The sequence below is a fragment of the Macrotis lagotis genome, chromosome 1, assembly GCF_037893015.1.
Source record: "Macrotis lagotis isolate mMagLag1 chromosome 1, bilby.v1.9.chrom.fasta, whole genome shotgun sequence".
Taxonomy (NCBI): Eukaryota; Metazoa; Chordata; class Mammalia; order Peramelemorphia; family Peramelidae; genus Macrotis; species Macrotis lagotis.
In genome coordinates, this window is record NC_133658.1 from 728725007 (window position 1) to 728743054 (window position 18048).

General features: G+C 37.4%; 1 long non-coding RNA gene across 2 annotated transcripts in view; it reads right to left on the reverse strand.

Moving 5' to 3' along the window:
• The window catches only part of LOC141523749 (uncharacterized), a 124854-nt gene that overhangs the window by 61708 nt on the left and 45098 nt on the right, over positions 1-18048 (reverse strand). For both annotated transcript variants that reach the window (XR_012478578.1, XR_012478577.1), the window contains exon 4: positions 14391-14483. This is a non-coding gene — a long non-coding RNA (uncharacterized LOC141523749). The remainder of the gene's footprint in view (positions 1-14390; positions 14484-18048) is intronic.

An 18048-nucleotide genomic window follows, 5' to 3' on the forward strand; every position in this document is an offset into this window, starting at 1 on the left:
AAAAACATCTCAAATGAAAATATTCATAGCAGCCCTGTTTGTGGTGGTAAAAAAATTGGAAATCAAGGGGATGTCCATCAGTTGGGGAATAGCTGAACAAATTGTGGTATATGTACATTATGGAACACTGTTGTTCTATTTAGAAACCAAGGATGGGAATTCAGAAAAGCCTAGAAGGATTTTTCATGAAATGATGCTGAGTGAGATGAGCAGAACCAGAAGAACACTGTACACCCTAACAGCAACATGGGGGTGATGATCAATCTTAATGGACTTGCTCATTTCATCAGTGCAGTAATCAGGAAAAATTTTAGGGTATCTGCAATGGAGAATATTATCTGTATCCAGAGAAAGAACTGTGGAGTTTCAACAAAGACCAAAGATTATTACCATCAGTTTTTTTAAAAGTCATCTTATGTACTGCATAATTTTGCTATCTCTAATATTTTATTTCTTCCTCAAGGATATGTTTTTTTTTTCTCAACACATTCAATTTTGACCAATGTATAACATGGAAACAATGTAAAGATTATCAGATTGCCTTCTGGGGGAGGAAGGAGGGGAGGGGAAGGAAAAATTATAAAATTCAAAACCTTATCAAAAAACAATAGGAAGAAACTACTCTTGTATTTAATTAGAAAGCAAATAAAATATTTTAAAAAACCCACATGGGGTTCACAAAGAGCCTCATATCAAAAACAGCTCAGCCACAACAACATAGTAGATGATATAGTCTTCTCCATCAGTGATATCTCATATAAGCTCCCAAAGCTTTCCTCTTCCATGCCTGAAAACTTCCCCACTTCATGATCATTCTTTCTTGTAGGCAAGGAAAAAGATATTCTTGTTCTTTGCTAAGTCTTATCTTCTATGGATATCTTTGTGACCTTGATCCTATTTCCTCCAGCAATTAGTTCCATTCTCTCATGCATCTACAATCTATCTTCCTCCAATCATCTTTTTCCCTTTTCTCAAAAACATACTCCAATCTTCCTAATCCTTTTTTTTTAGGTTTTCACAAGGCAAATGGGGTTAAGTGTCTTGCCCAAGGCCACACAGCTAGGTAATGACTAAGTGTCTGAGGCTGGATTTGAACTCAGGTACTTCTAACTCCAGGGCCAGTGCTCTATCCACTGTGCCACCTAGCTGCCCCCAATCTCCCTAATCCTAAAAAAAAGTCTTCCCTTAACCCTTTTCTCCCATTCAGCTACTCTTCTTTATCTTCTTTTTTCTTTTCATGGTCATACCTCTTAGAAAAATTTATCTTCACCTTATGCTTCTAATCACTACCCATTGACTCACAGGATCTGGAGTTGGAAGGAATCTTAAAATGCATTAAGTCCAACCATTTTGTTGAAAAATGAAAAAAAACTGAAACCTTGTTGTTGTTCCATCCACCTTAAGTCTTCCCTTGACTCTTCAGGACCACATTTGAAGTTTTTTTGGCAAAGATCCTAGAGTGGTTTGCCATTTCCTTCTCCAGCTCATTTTACAGAAGGGGAGACTGAAACAAACAGGGTAAAGTGACTTGGCCAGGACCACACAACTAGCATATGTTCAAGGCTAAATTTGTACTAAATCTGTACTCCAGATTCCAATGAACCATTTCACTACCCTAACTCAGACTAGAAGTAAAATGATTTGACAGAGTTCATTTTATCAACAATCAACCCTGACGTTCTAACTCCAAATCCAAAGGTATTTCTACTCTCCTATTACTACTATCCTCATCCAAATGCTCTCTACCATGGTTGCTGGATTACTTCACATAAATATAGCTTAATATAAAATGTTATTTCATTACCCCTTTTATCTAATCTTGACCTTTTGAAGAAGGCATACTTCTCCCTAGCACAATTCAAGTCATGAGTTCCATCACGGATTTCAATGATTTCTACAAGGTTGAATTTGAATCTTGGTATTAAGATCCCATTGAGAAAGTAAATTTCTTATTGTATTTCCTACCCTGAGTCATCATCTTCCTCCTCTCCCTGCAAAAAACCCATCCTCTGCCTTCTAGCTCCATCTTCTATCTTAGCAATCTCTTTTATCTCATAACTTCAACTATTATATGCAGACAAGTCTCAAATAAGGTAATATATGTTAAAGATTTTTTTGCAAATCTCAAAGTGCCAATAACTTCAAATATATAATTCCATGAAGGAAGGAGTTGTTTCATTTTTGTCTTTTCCTCTTTATCAAACACATGCATGTAGGAGATGCTAAATGAATGCATACTGACTTGAATAATTACCCAACCAGTATTCTCAGCCCTGTATTCTTCCCCCAACAGAATACCTCTTTTTGGATACACCATTGGCACTTCTAATTCATAAGGTAAAAAACTACTCATTATTTTCCCCCTAAATCTTCTTCTCTTTTTTGATTTCATTATTTTCTGAATTTGGGGTCTTTTATTATTCTAATATCTCATATCTAATCATTTAATAGTCTTTTCTCTTGTTCCAGCACAATGTCTACTGGGCTCCACTCCTTCCTATTTCAACAACCACCACCCTAATAAAGCCCTAATTGTCACCTGCCTGAAATATTGTAGTAGTTTACTAGCAGATATTCTCACCTCCATGTATCTTTCTAATTAATAGATAGTGTCCAATCACTCCTTTAAGAGCACTATACTAACTACCTACCAAATGGAAATCTTTGCCTGAGATTAAAGACCCTCCACACTTTGGCACCAGGATTTCTTTCTAGCCTTATCTTGTACAACTTCCAACCACTCCTGCTAAACTGTACTATTATTATAATACCCTAAAATCACCTAGTTCCATGACTTTGCTTGTGTTCCAAATGACTGAATAAATGAAAAAGCATTCATTAAGTAATGAATTAAGTTTTCTTGGCAAAGATCCTAGAGTGGCTTGCCATTTCCTTCTCCAGTTCATTTTACAGAGGAGGAGGAAACAGAGGCAAACAGGGTAAAGTGACTTGCCCAGGGTCACACGCCTAGTAAATGTATGAGGCCAGATTTGTACTCAGGAACTCTGACTTCAGTGCACATAGATGAACCTAAATGTACCTAAATTACCTAAATGAAAAGCTTTATAAATGTGTTTGTATGTATGTTTATGTGTGTGTTGTGTGTATGTGTGTGTGTGTGTGTGTGTGTGTGTGTGTGTGTGTGTGTGTGTAGAAATGTAAGCTCTTAGGGACAGCTAGGTGGCACAGAATGCTGGGCCTAGAGTCAGGAAAACTTATCTTTCTGAGTTCTAATTCAGTCTCAGACATATGAAAGCTATATGACCCTAGGCAAGTCACTTATACTTATTTACCTCAGTTCCTCATCTGTAAAATGAGGTGGAGAAGGAAAGGGCAAGCCACTCCAGTACTTTGCCAAGAAAACACTTAATGGAGTCACAAAATGTCAGACACAACTGAAAAAAAAAACTCAATAACAATATGCAAAGCACTGTGCTAAACACCGAAGATATAAACAGAAAGGTGATCTTTTATCTGCTTTCAAGAAGCTCACATTCTAAGGAAATAACAATAAATATAAAATGGTTCAAATGCAGGGTAGATGGAACGATCTGATGGTCCAGATGGGAAGTAATTTAATTTATCTAGAGTAGAAAATTTCAATTTCAAACCTCTAGACAGAGATTTCAAAAATCATATCCATCTCTAACATTGATTCATTTGACTTTGCCAAGGATTTTAGTGACAAAGGGAGTTGCTATGTTATACTTATACCTAAAATTACTTTCCTTTTTCCCATCTATTGAATTAGTAGCTACTAAATCCCAATTCAAATTACATTTTTTTCCACAGAGAATTTCTCAACTTCTGAATCATCCATGATCTTAATACATTTTCATATTTCTTCCATTGCCTTCTACAGTTCTTATGTATGATTTTTTTTGGTGATATTTCTTTTTGTGTGTCATATCTCTCTACTAGACTCCAAGTTCCATGAGGGATCCTAAATCTCAACAGTTCATCCAGCTGAAATGAAATTGAATAGAATAAATAGTACTTTGGCAAGATCCTAGTATATTGATTTAAGGCCTGCTAATCACATATTTGCTATCCTCCTTATGTAAAATGTCAAATGCATGAAATTCAAATGGTCTTGTGACAAACAGATTTCTTTAAGGCAAGAAATTCTTGATTAAATGTGATTTTAAATCCTACTTCATTCACTATATGGCTCCTGGGCAAATCACTTAACCTCAGCTAAATTCAGACTCGGTTTCCTCATCTATGAAATGGGAAAAATAACTGTACTTATTCACATTGTTGTGAGGATAAAAATGAGACAATAAAAGTAAACCACTTGCAAATCTTAAAGTGATAGATATTATTAAACAAATAAACAATATCCTTACTAGATATGTAAATGGAAATATAAGGGGATGAGATGGATCGTGCTCATCAACATGACGAGTCTACAAGGTGGAAGCCTTTGGGACTTTCCATTGCCTTGTCCCATGGAAGGTCTGAGCATCTCTTTAAGATGAGGAGGTTCTGGGGCAGCTAGGTTGGCTCAGTGGAAAGAGCACCCACCCTGGAGTTAGAAGGCCCTGAGAAGGAGCCTCAGACACTTAATAATTGCCTTGTTGTATGACCTTGGGTAAGTCATTTAATTGTCCATTGCTAATAAATTTTTTTCAAAAAGATGAGGTTCTGAAACGGCCCTAGCATTGACACTATTAGCTTGTCAATGCCATCCACAGATAGAATCAGCTGGAGAATTTGATCATCTGTAATTTGTATCTGTTCAGATGGGATCTCCTTCATAGAAATGGGAAATGTCTTTGATAAACATATATCTGCCTGTTTTATACCTTGTCTGATACTGATTGCAAGGGGGAAAGAGTCTTATAGCAAGATCACATCTCTTATTACAGATTTCTTTATATACAAAGAAGGAATTATGCACATAATTTTGACATATACATGTGAAATAACTTGGTGGTGGATCCTATAGGCAATATTTTATTCTTCTGAAATGGATGCTTTTTTAGGAAAAACACAGTAGAATCTTGCATTCTCCACTTGTTTCAAATTTACTGTGTAATGGTAAAAATGTCCTCTCAGAAATATCACAAAAAAATCTGCCTAATATCTTTATTGAGAGTACAAAATAGGGGGCGTAGTGGATAAAGCACCGGCCTTGGAGTCAGGAGTACCTGGGTTCAAATCCGGTCTCAGACACTTAATAATTACCTAGTTGTGTGGCCTTGGGCAAGCCACTTAACCCCATTTGCCTTGCAAAAAACCTTAAAAAAAAAAAAGACAGAGAATACAAAATAAACCTCTTTTAATATGCAAAAGTAGTAATAGTTGCTCATTTCTCCCCTGTCCCCTGACACAGGAAAGAATAGATCAACTTAATACAGTGATTGAAACATGAAAGCTATGCACAAAATCGGAAGTATGCTTTCTAGAAAAACAAAGATTTATGGAAGTCCATGTCATGAAGGGCTGTGAAAGTGGAGTCCCAGATGTCTATATGTGGATGCAAACTGATTAAGTAAAGCACTTACTGAAATTGCTTTCTGAACATTAAGCTATCACAAATAAAACATGGAATTCAAAGTGAGAAAGTTTCCTAGGAGTGGGAGTTACACAAGAGGCCAATCATGATTGAAAGCAGATGTGCAGCGCCTAAAATGTTCACTAACATCTGGAAATTCACAAGTAAAATGGTTGAAGAATGAGAAGTTGACTCACTTATTACTTGCTTTATTAGCGTACTCGTTCAAACAAAAGGATGGAAATAGCTCAATGTCTCAGAATTCTTCTCACTCCTACTCTCTGTTTGCAAGGCTTCAAAAAGTAAAGCTGCCCTTCATGTGCGAAAATTACTGTATTGTCCAAATATAGAGTGTACCTTATTCCAAATCCTCTTTGTAGAAGAAAATATGAGTATGGTCTAGATTTGATGTTATTAGTCAGGGCATACTCATTTATATTTTTTCTTTCCAAGATCTCAGAACCACAGAATCTGAAGACTTGGAAAAGGACCTGAGAGGCCACTAGTATAATATATATATACCTGGGGGAGGGGGAGGGGAGGAAGACTCCCCTGTTTTAATATACCCTTTGCTCAGAAAGAGGGAAACCATTACATTTCTGAGGCAGCTAATTCCACTTTGAGATAGTTCTAATTGTTAGGGAGCTTTCCTCCTCACCAAATCAATATCTCTTTCTTTACAGTGTTGCTAAACTAGAAGAGAATTGGGAATAGAATGTGTCTGTACATTTCAGCAATAGCAGTATTATTTGACAAAGTCTTTCATGATATCCTTGGGGACAGGATGGAAAGATATAGGCTAGATGGCTTATACAGTTGTTTGGGTACAGAATTGATTATCTGACTAGCTCCAAAGAGCACTAGTTAATAAATTGATAGAAGCAGGTCAAGGGTAGGTCTTTATCAAAACTTTACCAATTGAGGGGGCAAATATAGTAATTGAAACCTGAAACCAATGTATAAAATAAGAAGTGTGCTTTCTAGAAAAGCTAATTCCATTCAATCTTTCAATTGTAGGATGGCGTGGCTTGCATGGATGGCATCATCAAATCTGAACATACACAAAGCAAGGAAGTATAGCTGGATAACAAAACTGAGATCAAAAATATCTCCAAGGACTAGAACAAAGAGACTACAGTTAACAAGATTAAATTTAACAAGGAGAGTTTGTAAAGTCCTACACTTGGGTTTAAAAAAAAAAAAGAAATCAATTACCCAAATATAAAATAGGGAAGAAACAGCTCCTAAGCATTCAAGATATCCTAGGTATTTAGTGGACTAAAATCTTAAGATGAATGAAATGAGTGGAATATGACGACCCTCAAACAGTTATAAAGTTGCATTAATAAAAGTATTGAAAATGACTAGAATAAGGAAGGTGATAATCTTATGTTCTGTCCAGGTTAAACATATCTCAAACTAAACTCATCGTTTTCCCCCTGTTCCCATAACATACCTTTTTCTGTTAGTGATTCTTTTGATGAAAATTGATTCTATTGTCATTGTAATTTCAAAGCTTTGGGGTTATATTTTATTCTTTCCTCTCCTTAACTTCCCCCATCCCCATCCAATCAATTACCAAGTCCTATTAATTCTACCACCACAGTATTACTCACATCCTCCCTTTTTCTCCATTCAAAATCACAGAATCTCATAGTTGGAAGAGACTTCAAAGATCATCTAATTCAAACTTACATAAACAAGAATCTCCTCTAAAATATACCTAACCAGTGATCATTTGGTTTTTGCTAAAAGATCTCCAATGAGGGGGAAACCATTCTCTCCCAAAACAACCCATTCTACTTTTGGACAGTTCTGCTAATTAGAAAGTTTTTCCTAACACCAAGGCTAGATTTGCAACTTTGTAACTTTCACTCATGATCCCTAGTTTTATGCCTTAACTCTGGACAAACAGCACACATCTTCCCTATGGAAGTCTCTCCTCCACTCAGTACTAAACTAAACATACCCAAGTCCCTTAAATGATCCTTAGACCTTTAACTTTAAGTACCTATCTACTGGTGGTTTCTTTTTCCTGGATGTTTGGTTCATGTTTCAATAAAGTGCCCAGAATTAAACATTTTAAGAGCTGAGTGTGGTTTAACCAGAGTACATGTCTGATCGGATGAACTGGGGAGGCCAATTTCCAATATAACATCAACTTTTGAGTGAGTCCAGCCATTCAACCAAATCTGAATCCACTTAACTGCATTACTAACTAGCCTATGTCTCTCCATCTTGTCTACATGAATATGATTGTTTAGTAATTTCAATAGTGTTCAACTTCACAACTCCATCTGAGGTTTTCTTAGTAAAGATATTGGAGTTGTTGTTTCTTTCTCCAGTTCTTCTTAGAGTTGAAGAAACTAAGGGCAACAGAGATAGGTGACTTGCCCAGGGTCACACAGTTAGTATCTGAGGCATATTGTGAACTCAAATCTCCCTTATTTCAGGCTTGATGTTCTGTTGTCTTCAAGTAGGAAAGAATTTGTCAAATATTTTTCAAAAACCTAGGTAAATAATGTCTAATCTACTGGTCTTTTGTAACTCTGTCAAAAAGAAAATTGAGTTCACTCTAACATGACAAGCTCTTGTTGGGCAGTTGTTTTTCTTCTGAGTTTTTTTTGGTTTGGTTTTGTATTAGATTTTCTGTGAACATGGATTTTCATTCTTGTTTTTCTTGAAATTGATCATTCATTTAATCCATTCTAGAATTATCCCAGGAATCAAAATCAAGTTTATTGATCCATACTATACAGATTCAATTTAAGATAATTGAAACATTTACTCTTTTTCAGACAAGTAGTACATAGAACATCTCCCAAGGGCAGCTAGATAGAGTGTTGAAGACTCATCTTCCTAAATGCAAATTTGTCCTCAAACATTTAGTAGCTATGGGTTGTATAGTAGACCCTGGATAGGTCACTTAACTTTGCTTCAGCTTTTCATCAGTAAAATCAGCTGGAGAAGGAAATGACAAATCACTCCAGTATCTTTGCCAAGAAAACCTAAATGGGGTTTCAGGAAAGGCCTGAAAAACAATTCCAGAACATATATGAAACACTGTACTAAGGGTTGAGGTTATAAGCAACATGTTTATCACACTTAGAAAGTGTTTAACAAATAGTTGTTGGATCAGAATTAATTGGATTGGATTAGAGCCCACTGGATGCTGAAGGATAGAGGTTCCACTTCCATCATCCCTACTTTCAAGGTCCTATTTTCTTCCTCTCATCTGGGATTCTTTTCTTCCTTTATTGCATCCTGAGCAGATTCCTAATTAGGAAACCTAATTAGGTTGTATATTCTATCAGCCTGATATTACTCAATACCTAAGAATATTCCAGGCAAACACCAAGCCTAACCCGCAGCATCCAAAAGATATACAAAGCATTACCTTGAGAATCAGTACTGCCCAAGGTGCACAGCTTTCTCTCTCTCTCTGGCCAAAGACTTGGGAAAAACAATGGACAACAAGTCTTGCCGTGCAGCAAATGCCAAGCCTTTTTTGGGTAAGAAAAACCAGAGTTCTGTACATACACTGCCTGCCTAATTTTATACCCAGTGCAATGAAAGGTGTAAGAATCAGAGTTCCATTCTTCTAGGTTAGAACACACCCACCCACCCCTTAAATATTCTAGAGTCAAGGTTTTCAGGAAAAATTAATAGAGTATGCTCTCAACCTGAGGTTGGGACAGCTAGGTGGTGCAGTGGATAGAGTACTGGCGCTGGAGTCAGGAGTACTTGAGTTCAAATTCAACCTCAGACACTTACCTAGCTGTGTGGCCTCGGGCAAGACACTAAACCCCTGTTTACCTGGCAAAAACCTTATTTAAAAAAAAAACAACCTGAGGCTTCTAAGAGTGGGGGGGGGGGGAATAGGAGAGAGCTTCTGGGAACTTCATGCAGTGTGCTTCCTAGGTGAAAGTCTCCCAAGAGACTTCAGAATATCTAGCAATAATTAGTCTTAGAGAAATGCCTCAAGGAACTGGGCCACCAGTAAAAAGAGGTTGGATTTTTTTTTTAATCTGGGTGAGTATTCACTCAGGGGAATTACTAGACAATATGTGATCTCCTTTACTCCTAGTTCTTAAACCCCACACCACATACATAGGGAAGACATTAAAATGATTTGTGAAGTTGATGGAATTTGTTCCTTGAACCACAGAATCTCAGTTAGAAGGTATCTGAAATAAATAAATCAAATTTTCTTCTACAACATCCTGATAAGAAAGAGGTCATCTAGTCTCCACTAGTGGGGAACTCTTTCCCAAAACAATCTACTCAAAGACCTTAGAAAGTTTTTTATTCTATGAATGGATTCTATTCCAAATATTGATGTGTAAACTGCCTCTCTGAAACTGCTACCCATTGTTTCTAGTTCTACCAAATGAGGCTGTAAATTTATTCATTCAATAAGCTTTTGAAAGCACTTAATTCTGTGTGGCCTTTACATGCCAGTGCCACAGATAAGTAAATATAAACTATATACAAAGAACTTGCAAATTACTGGAGGGTGGAAAGAGGGGGAAGGATGGACATATCTTGGGGTAGGCCAAAGGGAGAGTACTAACACCTGAGGGAATGGGGAAAGGCCTCAGTAGGAAGTGACACCTGAGATTAGCCTTAAAAAGCATTAAGGATTCTAAGAGGAAGAGGTGATGAAGGAAAAATAATCTATGAAAAGGAACAAAAATGGGTAATAAATGTGGTGTATGAGGAACTACAAAGAAGCAGGTTTAACTAGAACATTAGGGTTCATGAAGCAGAGTCATGTGCAATTAACCTGGAAAGGTAGATTAGTCAATTGATGAAGGTTCTTGAGTAGCCTGAAGTGTTTGCATTTTATCTAAGGGCAATTAGGTACCACTGGAGCTCCTTAAGCAAGAGACCAACATGTTCCAACTTGTGCTTTAGGAATATCAATTTGTCAAATATGGGGAGAACAGAATGGAACAGGGAGGAATTGGAGACAGGAAGACCAATTAGGTGATGGGGTTTTTTTTTCATTTTTTTCCCCCAATAACCCAAGGTCCTGAGGATAAGAGTCAGGAAAAAAAGTGTCAGGGATGTGATTGGAGACAGATGGTGCAGAGGTAGATTCACAAGATTTAAAGTAGTCATTGGATGTAGGAGAGTTAGGAAGAATGAAGAGCCAAGTACAAGTGTGGAGTCAAAACCACCCCGCCCCATTTTAACCTAGATAACTAGGAGGTGAGGAACTGTCTAAATCTATCAAGGTCATTAGAGTGCTAAAATGCCTTCTCCAGGTAATGACAAAGACATTACTTATAAATTGCCAAACATAGAGAAGTGATTGATTTCCAAAATCTGGGGCGTGTGTTTTCCAGTGCATTCACTAGGGGTGAAAGGTGAGAGGGTAGAGAACCCTAGATTTCCGGTCATGTCCAGATCTCCTTTCTCCCTGCCCCTTTAGCCAAAGAAGGACATTGGGAGTTTTGAAAGGTTTAGAGTGTTTTGGATTTTCTATCCTCCCACTGGGGTCCAATGTTCATCAGTTAATGGCAGTGGTTCCATCAGGAGATGAGGACAGAATGACACAATTTCCCTGTAAATGAGAAGAATTAATTGAGTACTCCAGAAATATAGGAGAAAAGAGCTTGAGTTATTCTTTTACCACCTGTGCTATCTAGGATAAAGCCCATTTTTTTCCTGGATTCTATATGTACTTTGGGGATAGTGTCATATATGGGGGGGGGGGGGTCAGGAAAAGAAAGAAATAGTACAGTTTGTACAGTTCTTTTTTATGTAGCAACTGATCCTACTGATGTTCCTTCTGACGTTTGTGCCATTTCTGCCTCAATTTATAGATGAGGAAACTGAGGGTTAAGTAACTTGCCCAAGGTTAAGTAATTTTATAGATGAGGAAACTGAGGGTTAAGTAACTTGCCAGCTAGGAAGTATCTGACTGGTCAAATTTGAACTCTGGAAGTGCCACTTAGCCACTCTCTTCATCCCCATTTTACAGGTAGGGAAAGTGAGGCAGACAGAAGGTATCCACTAAGAATCTTTGGCTGTGTTTGAACTCAGGTACTCCTAACCATATGTCCAAGGCTTTATATACTGTAAAAGTCAGATAGGGAGGGTGAGGTAGAGTAAATCTAATCCCTCTTTATTTGATATTCTTCCTCAGAAATGCACCACCAGATATATAGACTAACCTTGAGCCTATAGCTCTTTGTTCTTCCTTTCAGAGATCTTAAAAAAGCACCAGATTTGAAGGAAGAAGAGGGCCCAAATTCAAACTCCAGCAACGGTACCTGTCTAATATTGGGCAAAGCTCTCTGAGATTCAGTTTTCCCATTTTTAAAATTAAGGGGGTTGAACTAATCAACCTCTAAGCCTTGAAGTTCCAAATCTATGATCATATGACCAATAATCAATCAGTTTATCAACAAGTATTTATTAAGTATCTTCTATTTACCAGGCACTGTTTTAAATTCTGAGGATACAAAGAAAGGAAAAAAACAGTTCCTTCACTGGAGGAGTTTACAATCTGATGGGGGGAGACAACAAGCAAATATATATATATGCATATATGTATATATATATATATATATATATATATATATATATACACAAACATTCTATATACAGGAAAAAATGAAAAATGATTCATAGAGTAAAAATATTGGAACTAAGAATCATTTTAGCTCTTTAGCTTGAAAAAAGCCAGGGAAGGTCAATAGCATTCCAGACCTGGGAGACCAGTCAGAGAAAGTACCTAAAGCCAATAGACAACAAGAAGGCAGGTGTCACTGGGTTAAAGAACATCAGGGAACAGCAAATAAGATATAAGCCTAAAAAGTTGGGGGACCTAGGTTATAAAGGACATTAGATGCCAAGAGAGGATTTTGTATTTGATGTTAGATGTTTATTGATTTGGGGTTGAGGGAAGGAGGTGACACGTGTGCTTTAGGAAAATCAGTTTGGTAGATAAATGGAGGATTCATGTGGAGAGAGATTTAGGCAGGCAGACTCATCAACAGGTTATTACAAAAATCCAGGAGTGAAATGATGAGGGCCTCCAGGAGAGTGGTGGCAGCATCAGAGGAGAGAAGGGAGTATATTCAAGAGATGTTGCAAAGGTAACATCACTGGCAACAGGCAACAGATTGGATATGGGGGGGGGGGGGGAGAATAATGAGAGAAATGAAGAGATCTAGGATGACTCCCCAGTAAAGAGCCTCAAGGACTGGGAAAATGATGCTGCCCTTGACAGTAATAAGGAAATTTGGAAGGGAAAGGGTTAAACCTTAAAAAGAAAAAGAAAACGGGGCGGCTAGGTGGCACAGTGGATAGATCACCGGCCCTGGAGTCAGGAATACCTGAGTTCAAATCCAACCTCAGACGCTTAATTACCTAGCCGTGTGGACTTGGACAAGCCACTTAACCCCACTGCCTTGCAAAAACCTTAAAAAGAAAAAGAAAAGGAAGGGAAAGGGTTTAGGAGAAAAGATGAAAGTTTAGTTTTTGCACATGTTAAGTTAAAGTGTTTATTGGACATCCGATTCAAGATGACTGAAAGCAGTTGGAGATGTAAGATTGAAGATCAATAGAGGTTAGGACCGGGTAAGTAGAGTTGAGAATCAAGAGTAGAGAGATGAATATCAAATCTATGTAAGTTGATAAGATCACACAGTAAAATAGTGTATAAGGAGAAAAGGACCCAGAATAGAACCCAAAGGGACAAGTATGGTTAAAGAAAGTGTATAATCTGAAAGAGAATCAAAGGAGACAGAAGATAGACAGGAAGAAAACCAGAAGAGAACAGTAACCCAAAAAGCGAAAGAAAAATATCAATGACAAGAAAGTGATTAACAACATCTAAAGCTGCAGAAAAGTCAAGGAGAATGAGAATTGAGAAAAAGTTATTGATTAGATTTGGTCATTAGATCAATGTTAATTTTTGAGCAAGCTAGTTAAATAAGTGGTACAATGGATAAAATACCAGGCCTGGAGTCAGGAGGACCTGGTTCAAATTCCACCTTAGACACCTAATTAGTTGTATGACCTTGGGCAGGTCATTTGGCCTTGATTATCTCCCCAAAATAACAATAATAATTAAAGCTATTCCAAAATCTTGCCAGTTCTTTGGGAAATGTGAGCTACCTACCTACCACTGGAGATGCTCTAAACAAAGCTGAATGACCATTTGTCCGAAATTGTAGATGGGATTCCTGATTCAGGTGAGTTGCATTGGATAGCCTCAGAAGTTCATTCTAAAACCATAATTCTATTGATTCTATGGAGAGTAAAACATTCTCAGATAAAGGATAACTAGCATCCTGTAATCCACTGTGAGGGAGAGAGGCTGTGTCAAAACCATTTTCAAGGGATGGCACAGAAATGATTTTTGCTCTGAATGGAAAAGGAAGAAGATTGTAGAGGACTACATCATTCAGGGAAAATCCCTAACTAAATTTTCCTAAATAAACCAATAATAAAGCATGAAAAATTTGTTCACATGATAACATAAGAGTGTGGATTGTTTGCCATTGATTGTATTGAAGAGAGTATCAAGGACAAGATCAACAATGTCAAAGGCTGCAGAGAAATAGTCTCTAATCAATCTGATGAAGTAATAGGGTTTTGATCAAAAGAAGGTAATTAATGGAATTTTAGGCAACCTTAAATGACTGCATGAAAGGATCAGGCATAGCCCTTTTGACCTAGATAAAAAGCAAGAAGATTCCATCTATGAGATAGGTGAGAGGAGAGTCAAGAAGTCAACAGACTTAACAATTAATAATTACTTAGCTGTATGGCCTTGGGCAAGCCTCTTAACCCCCATTGCCTTGAAAAAAATCTAAAAAAAAAAAAAAGAAGTCAACAGAAAGGACTGACCTCTGGAGGAATTTGCACTCACCCTTTTGAGTTTGGAAGACCGAAGGTAGAGAAGGGGAATTCTCTCTGCCTTTGCTACTCCTCCTTCAGCCGTGGCATTTTGTAGCAGAAGCACCTGGATGGAGGAAACAAGTTAGCCAGCCTTCTGAGAAAAAAATTTCTTCCTTTCCCCTAGTTTTGATCTCAAAGAAGAATAAGGGGCTCTCTAAGGACAGAGTTCCCCTTCCACCAAAGTCTTTCTACTCACCAGACTTTCTAGTAGACAGCAAACTACATAGGTAAGTAAATTCTCTTGTTTGTAAACAATCAGTCCCATTTACCCAAGTGAATGAGTGCCATAGAAAAAACATCTAGGCAATTTACTTTTATAGTCTCAGTGGCTCCTCCGCCAAAATTCTAGCCTCTTTCTTTCATATGTAAATGTGGCTACTCAAGGTCTGAAATGGCTTTTTGCCTTAAGTTCATTAATTTCATTAAACTCTGGGAGGGTTGGCCAGAGCCTCCTTGAGAGGCACAAAAATCATCTGGGACTTTCAGATCATACTAGTGTTGGAGGAAATAGAGGGGAATAATACGGCTACTTCTGAAAGAAGCCAAAATACCAAACTTTTATAGAATTTGAATGAGTTAGGTGGATGGAGAGGTACGGTTGAAAAGAAGATAGCCTCCTCAGGCTTCACATTTCCTACAGCCCAGTTCCTGGCCTTCATTCTTTTTTTTTTCCTTTGCTTACTTCCCTCTTTCCTTCCTGCTGTTATGTTGACTCAGATAACTATCATTCCCAGCCCAGCTTATCAAATGGTGTTTCCTCTGGTAGGAAGAAAACACCAAGTGTGCAGTTTAGGTACCACCTGCTCTTTGTCACATACCCCTACAGGCCAATACCTTGGGGATGAACTGAGATGTTAAGGGCCTCACCTCTTTTCTGCAGTGGTCCTATTCAGATAACTAATCTTAAAGTTATCTATAAAAGCTGTCCCACCTTGTGATTTTAATTGATCAGTCCATCAATCTTTTGCTAATTCTCTTTGTCCTGAGTTTGCTTAAGCCTTAAAGTCTCTTTGCAAAGAAGCCTCCTCAGATGCCCTCAGAAAATCTGGGGACTCTTGGTAATCCCTGTTATCAGTAGCAGGAGCTTCTTACAGGTTGGTTCCCCGAATCTTAACAATTTTGAAGTCTATTAAGAAAACAGGTAGCCAGAATTTCTAAAATACTAGATATTTCCATCTAAAGTGTCTTATGAACTCTCTGCCAACTGGTTAAGCTTATATGTTATATCTTTATAATAAAGGTTTTGTAGCTTATTTGAATGAAATTCAACTTTGAGTTGCAAATTTTAAAAAGTTACAGTATTCTAGGTACTACAATTCTTCACAAAAATAATGATTTCCTTTATTTCCTCTTCTAAGAGTATAAGTCTTATTAAAATATTGATTAGAAATATTAGGAATTGGGCAGCTAGCTGGCACAGTGAATAGAGCAACAGCCTTGGAGTCAGGAGTACCTGGGTTCAAATCCGACCTCATACACTTAATAATTACCTAGCCGTGTGGCCTTGGGCAAGCCACTTAACCCCATTGCCTTGAAGGAAAAAAAAAGAAATATTAGGAATCTCCTAAGAAAATATACTTTGTCTTTTCCAAAATTCAGAAAGACCTAAGAGGAAGAGGTCCTTCTGAATGCTATCATTTCACAATCCTCTCAGGATTCCTACAAGGGTGTTCCTTAAGCATCGGAAGGTAGATGATTATAAATATGATCCTGAGAAATACTGAACTTCCTAAAAAAACAGGAAATAAGATGTTTATTACCAGAGGGAGACATCAGACTGGAGGATGAGGATACAATGGAAGGAGCTCTGTCTCAAGTCAAAGGGTTTGTGTTCAAATTCTATCTCTGACTTAATCTTTTATGTTCCCTTGGTTTCATATTTAATTTTTCTGTGTTTTTTTTAAATAAAGGAGTAAGAATTCTGGGATAGCTAGATGCCTCAGTGCTCTATTGAGCACTGGACCTGGAGTCAGGAAGACCTGAGTTCAAACCTGGTCTCAAACATTCACTAGCCTTGAGACCTTGAGCAAATCACTCAAGCTTTGATCATCTTAATCCACTAGAGAAAGAAATGGGAAACCACCATAGTTATTTTTTCCTTATATGCCAGTATGATCCCTTGGGTAGAAGAATCATACAAGACTGAGCAATATCAACAAAAGAGCTCTAAACTTGAAGTCAAAAAAAGACCTGATCTGAGACCCTTTCTAGCTGTGTGACCATGAGCAAGTTACCTTATCTCTCTCAGCCTCAGTTTCCTCATCTATACAAAGGATTTCATAATAATATCTACCCCCCAAGAATCAAATAAGTTCATATATATAAGGGACTTTGCAAACCTTAGAGCATTTCTATAAATTCTAATCCTTTCAAGGTATAGAGTTATGTAAGTCTACTATGTCCTTTGTCATCATCAAAAAATTTCATTACCTAAAACAAAGATCTGGCATTGAGGGCATTCTTAGGATATAGGCCAAAGGAAAACAAGCCGTAGGCAGATTTGCCCTAAGGCTCATAGTTTGCCAACCTCTGCTTTGGATAATGAAAAATTCTGATGATGAAAAAGCCACATGTTTTCTTCAGAAGCCAGTCACCCATGGAGGGGAAATATTCTCTGTACTTTGTGAATTTTTCTGCTCGACTACTAATGAGCTTGGTGCACATCTGTTTCCTAACACCTGTTGGACTAGTTTACATGGCAACAACAAAAATGTTTATTGCCATTCTTTTCTCTCACTTTTTATTTAAGTTTATATGATAAGTGACCAAATGCATTTTGATTTGCTACCATTTTCTTCATTTAAGGAAATAAGCATCTTTCATTCTCAGTAAACTCTACATATTAAATATTGATCTTAGAAAATTGATAAAGTAGGAAGCCAATAATAATAATAACTGTAATTCAGTGCCTTCTGATTACAAATTACTTTGTAAAATGCAAGGATTCTTACTGAAAGAAACTGAGTAGGTTCTGAGCAATTTTATTTTACATGTATAGGCTAGAAGAGAACCCAAGGAGACATGCTTGTTCATTAGAAAACCACTCTAGGAAGAAGCTTCTAGGAAACGAAGGGGGGGAGCACTCACAAGACAAAAATGTTGGCTGTTAATTAATGGAGCAATGAAAAGTATGTGGTATGAAGTCCTTCGTTCAAGTTGGCTGCTTCAAGATCAAGACAAGGTAGAAGGTGATAGCCATAGTTGCCACTAAACAGGACAAAAGCAATATGTATCAGAGCAAAGGGAAAGAAGACCCCTGTTACTTGTTTACCTTTTAATAACCCTTATAGAGCTAATAGCTTGATAACCTCAATGGCTTGCAGAAGACTTGAGCTTCAAAGACATAATTCGTATTCAGATGTTCCTAGGAAGACCCAGTCTTATGGGCAAAATAAGCCATAATGGTAATATTGAATAGTTTATATGAATGAACCTAGTTTGTTGTGACCCTAGCACTTTGACAATGAATTGTAGGTTACTTTTATATTATATTATTTCATTTTCACTAAATTCTGTGAGGTAGGCCAGACAGATATTAACCCTAATTTTTTTTAGATGAGAGAAGGTTCAGACATATTAAATTACTTGTAAAAGATCACATAGCTGACGGGTGGAAAATCCAGAATTCA